At 47.5% G+C, this 12,770-nt stretch overlaps 1 protein-coding gene across 1 annotated transcript in view; it reads left to right on the top strand.

The window, feature by feature from the left end:
- The window catches only part of Dve (SATB1_N and homeodomain domain-containing protein dve), a 75,717-nt gene that overhangs the window by 4,365 nt on the left and 58,582 nt on the right, over window positions 1-12,770 (top strand). The window lies entirely within an intron of this gene.

Genomic DNA, 12,770 nt, shown 5'->3' with positions numbered 1-12,770 from the left:
GAGCGTTGCATGGGACCGAACGACGTTGAGTTGTGGTTGGCAATGCAGCTACATCAAGTGTTAACCAAGCGAAACCAAGACTCGCCTAGACTAAGCCAAGCTTTTGCTTTGCATATCCAAGGTTAGCTGAGCTAAACCGCAGCTCTTTTTTTTGACACCTGGATATTACACATCATATGCAATTTGCACATGCCTCGCATTAAGGTTTTTTAACACATCAGTTGATTTTCCTAGGATGACTTGTCCTATATGTCCAAGCTTTTTTTTGTCACACCAGGCGGTTGACTTTGTTTTCCCCTAGTACTTTTTTTTTCTAACCAGCAGCTGACAACTGCACTGGCATTTTCTGGAAGCATAAATGATGCAGTTTAAGGATGTAATTCAAATTTTCTTGCAGCTATTGCAATTTTCGTGGTTCCAAGGCTTAAGATGCCTGATGTCTGTCTTTAGGAGAGCAAGAAAATGCGCTTGATTTCAGTTATCACGGTCTGACAGACTTTGAATTGATGGGGTTTCACAGTAATGGAGCTGGGTGTCAAACCTGTAGTTTTGTGTTCAGCAACAGTTTGTATTCAGCATAAAGGCAGAAAATTGTTGACACATCAGAGTATTAAGGCAAGCAAAACATGCAAACACACAAACCTTCAGGCTTCATGAAGTCAAAAGGGTTGCTGTGACACCCTAGAAGCAAAATTTTCAGCAAATTTCAAGGTCACCTTATAATACATTCATTCGAAATTCATTCGAAATTCATTCGAAATCCTGAGTTATTTATGAAGCCCTTATCATCTTGCGATTTAAATTAGGCCCATTAGTCCTCTTAGGTAATTTGACAGCGGGTTAACTTATTTTTTGTATTGTAACAGGTTTTTAATTGTCATAGTGTCACATCATTTTCATCTGTTAACAACCATTCTGTTGGTCTCTGCGCAGTTCTTCTCCAACTCACCTCTGCAGTTTGTCCCACTCAATTTGTGTGTGCGCTTTGAAAAGCACACCCAATGTTTAGTGTTGCCTGTTGGAGCTTATAAAAGTAAAGCAAGGCATGTTACAGTTTTTTGCAATTCCACAGTAGTTCCAAGAATAGCTGCACTTGTTAGGGCATTGGGTTATGGGGAGAGCAGGAGGGGAGCGCGACGTGTACAGTGACGCGAACGCAGGTGCATTTCTTGGAAGCGAAAAGTTTGTCTGACATCCGTGCACATGGTGGCTAGGCCTCCACTTCGTGTGCTTGCTGCACTGGTTGTGACCTCTGATCAGTATTGACCGCAACTATAAAAGCAGCATTCTCAACAGGAAGTATCACATGCGTCAGTCCCGCTTCGCTTTTAGCTTCAGATGTTGTCAGGGTGGACTAACCGTTCTTGCTCTCTCTGGCCTTTTGGTACCACCATGCGTCCTTCGTCTTTGTCGTCCTCATTGTTATGGAATGTACTTGCATACGCAGTGGGAGATGACAGTATTGTATTAAGTTGTTTGGCGTTACTGTCCTGTACGTCTTCTACTTTTGGTAGCAACCACATTGTTCTTTTGTCGAGTCAGTGGCATGGTCCAACCAAAGTCATTAACCAGGGCTTGCTTCTGGACCTGATGTTAGTGACATTTCTAACATTAATTCATTGGGAAGAGAAGTGGTGATCACTCCAACTATTGGTGATTGGTTGTAGCTAGCTACCAATTCCAGAGATAGGGCGTAACCACCACATAGGGCGTTGAAGTTTTCTTTGAAGGCCCTAAATGCAGTCTACTAGGCAAACACCCTTTGTGATCCCTGTGTCTCGCTATGCTGGTTCCCTTGCGCTCTTGGCTTGGACTACTATCACCGCTGAGTGGGAAGTTGCTTGCACCACTGGTCTTTCCTGTAGGTAGTAGATAGGTGCTTTCACGAGGCAGCCAGCACTTTGACGCGTAGGTGTGAGTGGGAGATTTACTCGGTATCTGAGCGATGCAGAAATTCAAGAGCAGTTTGATGAATTCTCATTCGGACGGTTGTGGAAATGAAGAATTTTAGGTCGAAATGGGTTTAACAATGCGCAAAGCAACAATGAGCTTTCGCCACTGGTTGGTAAGCCTGGGGCCAATGTTTTCACCGCCATTGTTTTATGAAAACATTGCATACAGTGGTAGTGCGTGCCCATTGTATGGCACTATCGTTCCTCCCTAACCATTCCCGCTTCTTCAACTGGACATCCAGTCTCCACCCTGCCTGGTCCCTGCACATTACACCACACAATAATGCACCTTCACTGTGGCAACTTTCCTGCACGTGTTGCTCGTGTGCGTTTCCAGACTGGTAATTGAGCAGGCCTTTTCTGATGGCTCATGTTTCGATCAGGTGTGATCAGCTTCCATCGATGGTTCGGGGGTGAAAAACTGTCGCTCGTTTTTTTCTCGAATCCTGAGTTTGAGCGACAGCCACCATTTATTTCCTTTAAAGGGACACTGTAAGAAGTTTGTTGAAATTTTGTCTGTGGCTGCGTGTTTCAGTTTAACTCATGCAGTTTGTTATATGACTCTTTAGCAGAAGCCTGGAGCTTTAGTTTGTCTGTAATTAGGGTAGAAGAGAAAACACCATATTCTGTTTGTGGCCCCCTCATTAACTTTTGCGATGTGTTTGTATGCCATCTCTGTCCCTGATGATGTGGCACAATCATAGCATTTTCCAAAGCTGTTCAAGGGCGCAACATCTTCCTTCAGAATTTGTTTCGCAACTGCCTGCTCTGCCAATGTCCAGGGGTTTATCCAGAATTTCAATTTTGGGGTGTGTCGAAATCCTCGTGGGGGTGGAGGGGGGAGGGGGGTGTAAATTTCTCGTGGTTGTGGAATCTTTTTGGGGGGCTGTCGAAATCCTTCAGAGGGGATGTTGGGGGGGTGTGTATAAATCCCTGCCATTCTCTTTGGGAGAGCTTGGTGTCCAAATGACGCATCAATGCCGGTGCAGCGAGCTGTATGTGTTGTGCAGTCTGATGTCTCCCTAAGTAATGCCAGTGGACCCCAACCCCCAAATTGGGCGAATAGCCTACTCACTCACTCTCACTCACACCTCCCAACGGGGTAAATAGAATGTTGTCTCGTGCTTCTCAATATTGGCCTTCAAAATATCAAGTTGCACCCATTTCACGGTTAATATCGTCTTGCCTATTTCATGGTTAATGGTAGTCTTTTTCTTTTTTCACATACAAGTTGTATGTGTTCAACATGCCAGTAATCCACAAAATCTAGCCGCGCCGGCTTACCAGTGTGTCATCACGGCCGACATCAACAAATACGGGGGGAGGATAAGAAGCGGCTCTTTTGAATGCACTTTTATCGTTACCAATTAATGTGAACTGGGCAGAAAATTTAGAGCGATGCCTAGTGGAATTATGTTAGGTAAATAAACAATATCCATTACTCACATCAGTTCTACAACAACTGCCTGCCTGCTCGCTACAGGTTACCTGTCTTCTGAAACCTTACCTGTGCCGGAAAGTCTTAACTAGGACATCAAGAGAGTACCAACATCAACCACACACAGAAAACCATGTTACTCAGGGCAGGGGTCAGTGGGCAGAGCTTATACGCCAGTCTTTTGTATCAGCTATTTTCCTCATTAAATCGTGCATCTCTTCTATTGTGCTGCATTGGACAGAAATCAATGAGCAGACCTGAGGCCTTGATGCAAGACTCCTTAGGTTGCCCCTGGAAAAATGTCTTCCTACCACTGCGCGTCTGTTCAGTCGTGAAGCCGACTTCAAAGGGACTTGGCGTGTAGCTGTCATACCCACTATTCACCCCGAGATCAAACACAGCCTCTGGTGGCGGAGTGATGAACGATTGCCACTGTGAATGACACCTTCACATCTGCTCATTCACATTCTCTACAGGGCCAGTCAAGTGCTGATCACGATAAAAAACAAGAATTGCTGCTTGCCTTGCACAGTCAGCAATGCCTTAGTGGCCTTTTGCTCATGCGTTGTATTGAAAATAACAATAATCAGTGGCTATTATTAGATAACGCATTCATTTTATGCGGAGAATAATCGTCAGGGTGGTCATAACTTGCCATGCGCGAGGCATTAATACGTACTTTTAATACTTTTGATTACTGTTTTTAAATTACTTTTATTACTCTAATTAAATTAATTTTAATTACTTCTTAATGCTTTAATTACTTTGTAGTTTTGATTACCTAATTACTTTTAATACTTTTAATTAATACTCCCAATGAGTGCTGCCATCGGCTGTCTGCGGAACGGCACAGAATTCTTTGTTGAAAGGGATGTGGTTCTTGTGGCAGGACAAAAGTAGGCTGCATGAAAATGGGCAAGAAAGGTGGTGGTGTCAGTGGACACTCACAGATTTGCTACACCATTGTAAAAATTGCGCATGTGTTGGGGCAAAAAATGAAAATTATTCTGCACAGGAACCACAGTGCTGCTGCCTGTAAATTAGCGGAGGCATATTTTGTGCAAATGAAAGCAGCAATGAAGTCTGTGTGTTCCCATTTCAAAAATGTATGCTTAGAGTAGCCATTGGTGATAACTGTTCGACATGCTCGACTTTTTCATAATTTTGTATTTTTTGGAGCTTTGCTGGATTTCTTCTCACAGCTGTATTTTTCACTATAATTAAGCCATTCTGAGCATGCACCTGCCCAGTCGCCTTTTTGTCTTGTTTTTATGTAGCCGATTTTTACACCTAACGACTGATTAACTCTCCAAAAAATATATTTTGCTCAAATAACTGCATGCTTTAACACCAAGACCTTAGCAGCTTACATGTTTACTACCACAAATGTGCAGGGTGCGTGTTGCGACTTTCTTTTTCTTTCTTTCTCCCCTAATGCGGGCTTTACATATCAAGCTGTAAAACACAAGTCATGACATCTCGACAACCTCTTCTCAAAAAAGGTGCAGATCAGTTTCCTAAAATACTAATGTATTATAAATACATGCCTCCCTTTTCAGATGTGCATGCTCTCTTCCCCATTACGCAACACCTTAGGAACTTTTTCTGTTCACATTGCATACAATCAGCTCGTGCCGTGTCTGAAATGCTGGTCGTTCCAGCTCAAAACATTGTATTGTGAGCAAACAGACCTGTAGCTAAAGTGCATAAGGGTATCCGTGCCTTTTATAAGCTCAAATATTGAATGTTAGTAGCTACACAAGCTTAATTAGTCCGCACCAAAAAATGCTGCGCAGTTGTTTGGTGCCTGTTGGGTTATTATTTAATTGGAAAACTGTAGAGGCCAGTCTTACCACCTTTGTAATTGGGCAAGTTCAGTTGCTATTTTCAGGGTTTCGTATTTAACAGAGTGCTTATTAAACTTCCCTTGAAAGGTACGTTGTGTAGGATTGTAATGAAATCTCATGGTTTCGTGCGCCTGTAAGATTTTAAGGGAAACAAAAACACGCGGAGTGCAGCTGTAACAGAAAATTTCAGCTTACTGGGAGTTGACCAAAAAAGATTTCCTTACAACACTGTAACCATGCCAGTCAAATAACCTAAGTCTCTGTGGACGTAAACAGTTCACTGTAATTGCTATGTAAGTCGTTTTTATTTATTGACTTAAATGATAACCAAAACCTCGAAAAAATAGGAAATGCGATAGCATTATCAATCACACTTGCTTTCATTGGTGCTAAAAGCGGGCTAGACTACAAATGCAGTGCACATAAGTGTGCATCTAAGTCTGTCTGTGTGATCATTGGAATTAAGCGTTTTCTTGCTGCCTTCCCAGTAAAACAATGTGGAGTTGTGCACAAAACAAAATTTCAGAGCGCTGCGGTACTGTCTATTTTTTGGACAGCAGGGGAAGCGGTTGACACTGATTCCATTGGCATTGGGAGGCAAAATGCAAGCATGCATTTTTCTTCATTGTTCAGTCATACTCGGGAAAGTGCTTGCTACAAGCCACTGCGTGCTTCCGCATCATTCTTTTGGCTGTTCAGTGATTCCCGACCGATCACAGCTTTCTCAGCAAAGGGATGCAAGCTTATTGCTGCTGCTTAACAGTGCGTCGAATGTTGAGAAACCGATCAATATGGCATTACTCATCTACATGTTTCATGCGCACATAATTCGTGAAATAGCCACAACGTGCACCCGCCACGTACAGCCTTGCACTACTCCTCAGTGGAGCATCCACACTAGCAGCGTTATCGCCACCTATGGGCTGATAGGGATCTCACTTCAAATAGTAACTTAATCTTCATAAAGTTAGCTTTCTCACATTTGTTTGTCTTTACATGAAGTTGGCTTTTCCACATTGCTTATGTGTATTGCGGTAAATCTTTTTGTAAAGACAGAAAAATCTATCTGTGTTTGTTCAAAACAGCATTAAAAAAAAAAAGGAGATCAAAGTCAATACAGTTTCTTCTCTCTCTTTTTTTTTTTTTTTTCCTCTGATCAGCTTGGAGCCCTTGTCAATCACTTGGACTTCGAGATGCGAATTAAACCTCTTGAGATGTTCACAAGAGCCAGTTCATGGTCATCATTACCTTCTGCAATGTAGTTCTATTTGCATTTTTTAACAATGGAACCAGGTATACCTACTTGGTTACCAGGTATACATCGACATTGGATACTTTGCAGTCGAGTAGATTGGAATCTGAGAAAAATGAATGCATTATGGGGACTACGTGCGTGAAAAAGGCCCTGGATTAAGAATGGTGCCAAGCACATGTAGAAAGATTAATGATAGCAACTTGGTCGTCAGCAGTGCAGACACCGCCACAACCGCTGCCCGCTAGTAAAGATGGTTGTGGTTCGTTTGATTGATTGATTGATTGTAGGGTTTAACGCGCCGACGCAACGCAGGCGATGAGGCGCGCCGTAGTGGAGGGCTGTAAGGTCCACTTATGAGATTAGCGGCCAGGCGCCCGGGCTGCGCGTGAGAACCCGCCGCTCTGTCTAGCGACGTAGCACTGCCAACACTGCGCTGCAGCCGTCGCCAATTCGTCACGGCGTGCACGGGAGACGGGTTGTCTGACCCACCGCATACCACTGGGATAATCCCCCATTGATAAAGCAGACAGCGCCGCCGAATTCCGGGAACGTCTGCCTGACGCGCGGAGGTGGTGGGATTACCGGCGTCGGGAAGAGCGCCGCGCGAGTCTCCATTGTTCCTGGTCAGCATGACGCACTGTCGTCGTCTTTCGCTTTCACCCCGCGGGGTCGCACGAACCTGCTCGTCTGCGAGCGTGCCGTTGACCCAAAGGTGGCGGCGCCTCAATGAATATTCCGTGGCGTGCTGAGTGACAGCTGTCTACGTGAATTTGGGCACTCCTTTACGCGTGTACGAACGCTACAGGGGCGTTCCCGAGAGAGGGTGATCTCGATGTTTTATAAGGCCGAACTTGGCCGTTGGAAATCGTTCTCGTCTGAGCGCCGAGCTGGGCAGTTCCCGGCGGGACAAGGAGTCTCGACCGTTAAAGCTAGGTTGGGATTTGTGAGCCCCCTAGTCGAGGTTAAGATCGCGTCGGAGGTTTAGGGTGCAGCGCCGTACCGGGCAACTAGACGGATCTTGCAGCGAGACAGAGCCTCGGCCGTCGTTTCTCGAGCGGTTTGTGTACGCTCCGAGAATAGGAGAGTTAGACGAAGTTGAGGAACTCGAGTGATTTGTGCGCACTCGGAGCTAGCGTCTAGCCGAAGTTTGAAGTTTTTCTTTTTATTTCTCATGTACCCAGTTTTCGTACTGTAAATAGCTGTATATAAACTCTCCGTTTCACCTAATCAACCCCAACGCCTCGAGTTCGTCAATTCGACCGCCATCTCCAAGAACTTCAACACCATCGCCCTGCCAGCCTCCTGCCAAATCAACCGGAGCCCGGTTGATTTGGCGTCAGGCAGACCACCTCCGCGCCTCAGGCAGACGTTTCCGGAATCCGGCGGCGCCGTCTGCTTTCTCAATGGGGGATTATCCCTGTGGTATGCGGTGGGCCAGACAATCCATCTCCCGTGCGCACCGTGACGAATTGGCGACGGCTGCAGCGTAGAGTCTACAGTGCTGACCGAGCCACCAGACAGAGTGGCGGGTTCTCACGCGCCGCCCGGGCGCTTGGCCCCTGACCTCATCAGTGGACCTTACACCGCTTGACTGACTTTACCCTCCTTGCTTTCGCACTGGCGTTCTCTATTCTTCTGTCATTCTCGGTCCTGAGATCGGCACTGAAAACATGTTTTGTAGAGGTTTTTTCAAATCCAAGTATATCTGGGGGATGAGGGCAGCATGAGTGCGTGCAAAAAAGTTTGCAGGAACTCCCAAGTTGGAATTGTCCGATAAATGCCTAAGCTTCCCTGTTAGTCACTAGCTCCTTTCCAAATTGGCTTCACTGTTATACAAAAATTTGTTCATAGGGAGACATCTTTTTATAGTCCGTATAAGCAGTGTAATATCAAAGTATAAATGCCCCAGTACTTTAATAAACATCCCCCCCCCCTCTTGTATCCGTTACGAGAGCCATACACCGAGCCTCTTCACCGTGCTTCACCGTAGAGCGCTAGGCATCGAGCCCCTTTAAAGCCGGCTTCACTACTATAGCCATGCATTGCTGGGCAGGCCTTTTCTCAGGGTCAGTACAGGTGGTTTTATGAGAAAATATTTTATGCTGCGAAAGTGGGACGCAGCAGTTGCTACAGAGAGACACAAGTTTTGTCGAATTCCTTATGCATTGGGAACGAAAAACCTGCAGGTGTTATTTCAAAGCATATGACCGCTGGTGAAAAAAAAATTTTAAAGGATAGTTTCAACCAGATTTTAGTTAGCACCCACCCACCGCGATAATTAGGGCATATAGCGTTGCGCGATTCCGAAAGGGCGCTGTTTTTCCCGTTAAGGCGGGAAACGAAGACTGTCGCGTGTACGGCGGTTGGGGCCCAGAAGGCTGTCGAAATTAATCCACATGTAGCCCAGACGTAGCGCAAACTCCAGTTCAAATCAAAGCCTTCGAGTTAACATTGCGCGTACCGTGTTCAATCTCTCCTTGGCCATTGAACAGCCTCGCGGATCCTTGCGCAGCCATAGCGTGATTGTGAGGTGGTCTAGCTCGGTATCTCCCCTTCCGAAGCCAGATAAGGTGACTGTTAACTCTTGCGGATATACGATCCCTTGGCGATCTCGTATGCGCGCTATTCACCCGTGACCGCATTCTTATCGGCACCTGTCTGCAGTCGTCGCCTGCGTGGAGGGGCGGGCGATGCGCTCACGCACCCTTTGCCTCCGCGCTATCGAGGGCTGCAGTTTTTTTCGTGCTTAAGCGCGCGATTGCGTAACGATAACGCGGAAACTGAACAGGTGGAATAATAAAGCGCTCATCTCCAGGGCATGGCGACGGGGACAATGTGGGCGCCTTCCCCGTCACGATTGTGCGAAACCCCCCCCCCCCCTCCCTTCCGTGTTCTCCCCGTAGTACCGTTTCAGGGAAGTATTCGAATAATACCCAATAGCATCATTTAAAAGCATTTCCATTAGCTCTGAATTCTAAATTCAGGAGTATACCGTCAGGTGTGACCCGCCGCGGTGGCTCAGTCGCTAAGGCGTTGTGCTGCTGAGCACGAGGTGGCGGTTCGATTCCCGGCCGCCTTTCTGATGGAGGCGAAAGGCGAAAACGCGCGTGTGTACGAGATTTCGGCGCCCGTTGGAGATCCCCGGGCGGTCAAAATTAATCCGGAGCCCTCCACTACGGCGCGCCTCTTCGCCTGCCAGTCATCATCATACCGTCACGTGTGGCTATGTCGAGTAAGCTGCCAGTGGCACTGAATTCTCTTATGCTGTTTTCCATTCGGAGAACTGTAATGGCCCGAAACAGCGTCTGTACTTTCCGTTTATTAGTTCACCGACTGCGTAGTTTGGGACAAATCACTGGTGTGAGCTTTCGCAAGGCTTCGAAGCGCTCGGTCGTCAAACTGAGCAACTGCTTTAAAATGGCCGTGAATACAATATAAACAACGTTGCTCAGTTCGAGGAAGGAGGAGGAGGAGGAACAACTTTATTCAGTCAACAATCATTGAGTTTGATTAATGATGGGCTTCTTCTTGGCTCCGTGAGGTGGCCAGAAGACCTTGCTTCATGGCGACTTCCAAAGCCCAGTCCACGGCCTGAATTTGGGTCTCAGGCTCGAACGGCGGTTCGGATGCCTAGCCTTGTCCGACGCTGAACAGTGCTGCCATCGCCGATTAATTTGCAATCAGATGGGCTGGTGTCGAACTGCCCGTTAGCTTCTCCGTCATTTGTGACGCTTTGGGGAAAACAGCCAAAGCGTGGCGCCAAGCAGCGAAGATCTCGCCCACTGTGTGACTTGTAGCAGGCCCGGTGACACAGTTGGAACGGCTTTTCGCCCGCCTCGCAAACCCGGCTGCATTGTTGAACTCCATGCTGCGCTTAACAAACTTTTAGCGCAACCAACCCAGCCCAGAGGAATGGCCAGTGATTGTTGCAGGACTAGATATACTAATGCGGCTGTAATAACCCTTGTGGCTTAATTAAAGGGCTACTTTGGACTTGGCCGCAGTTCGTTAATCGTTTCGAAGCTGCTTTGTTTGTTTTTGCGAATTTGGGTGTTGCGTTTTAGCGGCGGCATGCAGGCGATGTCGTAAAGGTGACATCACTGGTAAGACGCGGATAGTTGCTGCTGAGGCGCCACCTTCTATCATGTGTCGCTTTTGCCGCTCCAATCGAAAGATTGCCTTGTCATTCAGGATAGCACTCATGTCACTTTTAACCTGACATTGAATCAAGTTGGCTGTATACCGAGGAAAATAGCGGGAAGGGTGGTAACCCACCAGCTATTTTAGCGCATTTGACGCGGCTAGCTCAGTGGCCTACGCAGGATTTTTTTTTTTTTTTTTTTTTCTGGAGGGGGCGGAAGACTAACCTTAAAAAATGGCCGCGTATCTGCTCCTTTCGATGCAAATGCCGACGAAAGACGATAGTCGACTGGCGCCCCTGCCAAGTACATGCCCGCCTCGGCCGGGCATCGAGCCGGCAACCTCGTGCTCAGCAGCGCAACGCCTTAGCCACTGAGCCACCGCGGCGGGTGTATAAGACTATTGCGCAGTTTCTGTTCACTTGGCCGGCTGGCTGAATCGAGTCACAGACAGATACGGACAGAGCAAAATTTCTGCGTTTAAGTAGCCCAAGAAAGACTATCGTGTTTAAAAGGATGCATCCGTGGTGCGTGGGTGGGGCTGCTTCCTTTTCTCTTGGCATCATCGGCAGCTCCTCGTGCCAGCCAGCCTGAGTTCTGGCTCGCGAGGCGGATAAAGGAAGGGGTGCCGTTTCTTGAGAGCGAGATTGGCCCTTTGTGTCCCGCCGGGCGACGTACTTTTAACCCCGACGATAAGCGGCTCGTCCTGGCCTGCTGATACACTGTGCGCGCGGAGGGGGAGAAAGCGGCCGCCGGCGGTGTTGAGCCACTTCCGCAGCCCGCTTGCGCGCCTGTTTCTAAGATTATACGGGAGCGCCCTGCTGACGTCACGCGCGCTGTGAAATGAAGGATTGGAGAAGCGCCGTTATCGGGGCCCGGCTTTGCGCGGTATTTGCATAAGAGTGGTATCACCTGCTCGCTTGCTTTTCCGAGTGCCTCTCTTCCTATTGCCTCGGCAGCGGCGCTGAGCGCTTGAACGGATGCTCGCATTTGTACGGGACTACTCGTACGCGGATTGCATTTATTGGCGTGTGCATTCGTAGAATATATATATATATATATATATATATATATATATATATATATATATACCTCTGGAAAGGAGCGGGATGAAAGTTTTCTCTAAACAAATATTCGCAAAAGATCAAGCAATAAATGCTGGAGTAACGAGACCTTTGTGTACTTCTGAACGATAATATTCGACCAGTATAGCTCCAGCTTTCTTGAGAGCGTAGCTAAGGCGAATTTGGCCCCGTTTTTTTAAGAGTCAGGGGCGAAAGTTGCCCCTTTTTACATTCACTGCAGATAAAAAATGCAAATTCAAATGATCGTTCAGCGAAGCTATCAAGGATCCCAGAATCACAAGAATTGAGTCGGCAAATTGCAAGAGACACTGCGTCGGTGATCTCGTTCCTCCCTAAAGTGGTCCCTAGCCACTCCTCCCTAACTTCAGAGGCGGATTGGGTGTTTTGTAGCGTGAGCTACACTGGCCGAGGTTGAGCAGTATCGCGTGGCTCCTGGAGAGCCGTGCTGCGCATGCGCGAGGAGCAGTGACGTCACACGGCGCACAGAACGTTGCTCGCTGCCCGGCGTCTCTCACACACCCCACGCGCCCAGCGTCTTCGCCGACCTCCGTTCCGCACGTGGCGGCCCGGTCAACTTGATGATCATGCGAGGGGTGGCCGGGTGTGCAACCGATGGCTCGTGAGTCGCAGCAACACCGGCGTGCGCCTGTGGAACCAGCTTAGCTGTGGGGCGACTGGTGACGCTTCGCCGGAGCCGCTTGATTAATATACACGTCTCACATAATGCGTATACCGTGTGTGTGTCATTGAAGCAGCAGTTAGCATGATTTGTCAGAGGCTTTCTCAGGCATTGCGCCTATATCTCTGCCCCCCTCACGGATAGCACCCGTGGAAACAATTCTGAATAATAATAATCAAGCTAATCCTAGACAACCAGGAAAGCTAAGAATAACCAGCTGAACCTTAGCTCACGCTACGTATATCCTGGCGTAGCCGAGCTAAGCCACTGCTGATTTTTTGTGTGCACGGACGAGGGACGTAATTGATGCGCGCCGAGGTGCCACGCAAAGCTTCGCTGTAAAATTTTCTCGTTCACCATGCATATAGCTGGTTT

The sequence above is a fragment of the Haemaphysalis longicornis genome, unplaced genomic scaffold, assembly GCF_048455015.1.
Source record: "Haemaphysalis longicornis isolate Haplotype H1 unplaced genomic scaffold, Haemaphysalis longicornis Haplotype H1 scaffold_3, whole genome shotgun sequence".
In the NCBI taxonomy this organism is placed as follows: Eukaryota; Metazoa; Arthropoda; class Arachnida; order Ixodida; family Ixodidae; genus Haemaphysalis; species Haemaphysalis longicornis.
This window is presented reverse-complemented; position numbering and strand designations above follow the sequence as displayed.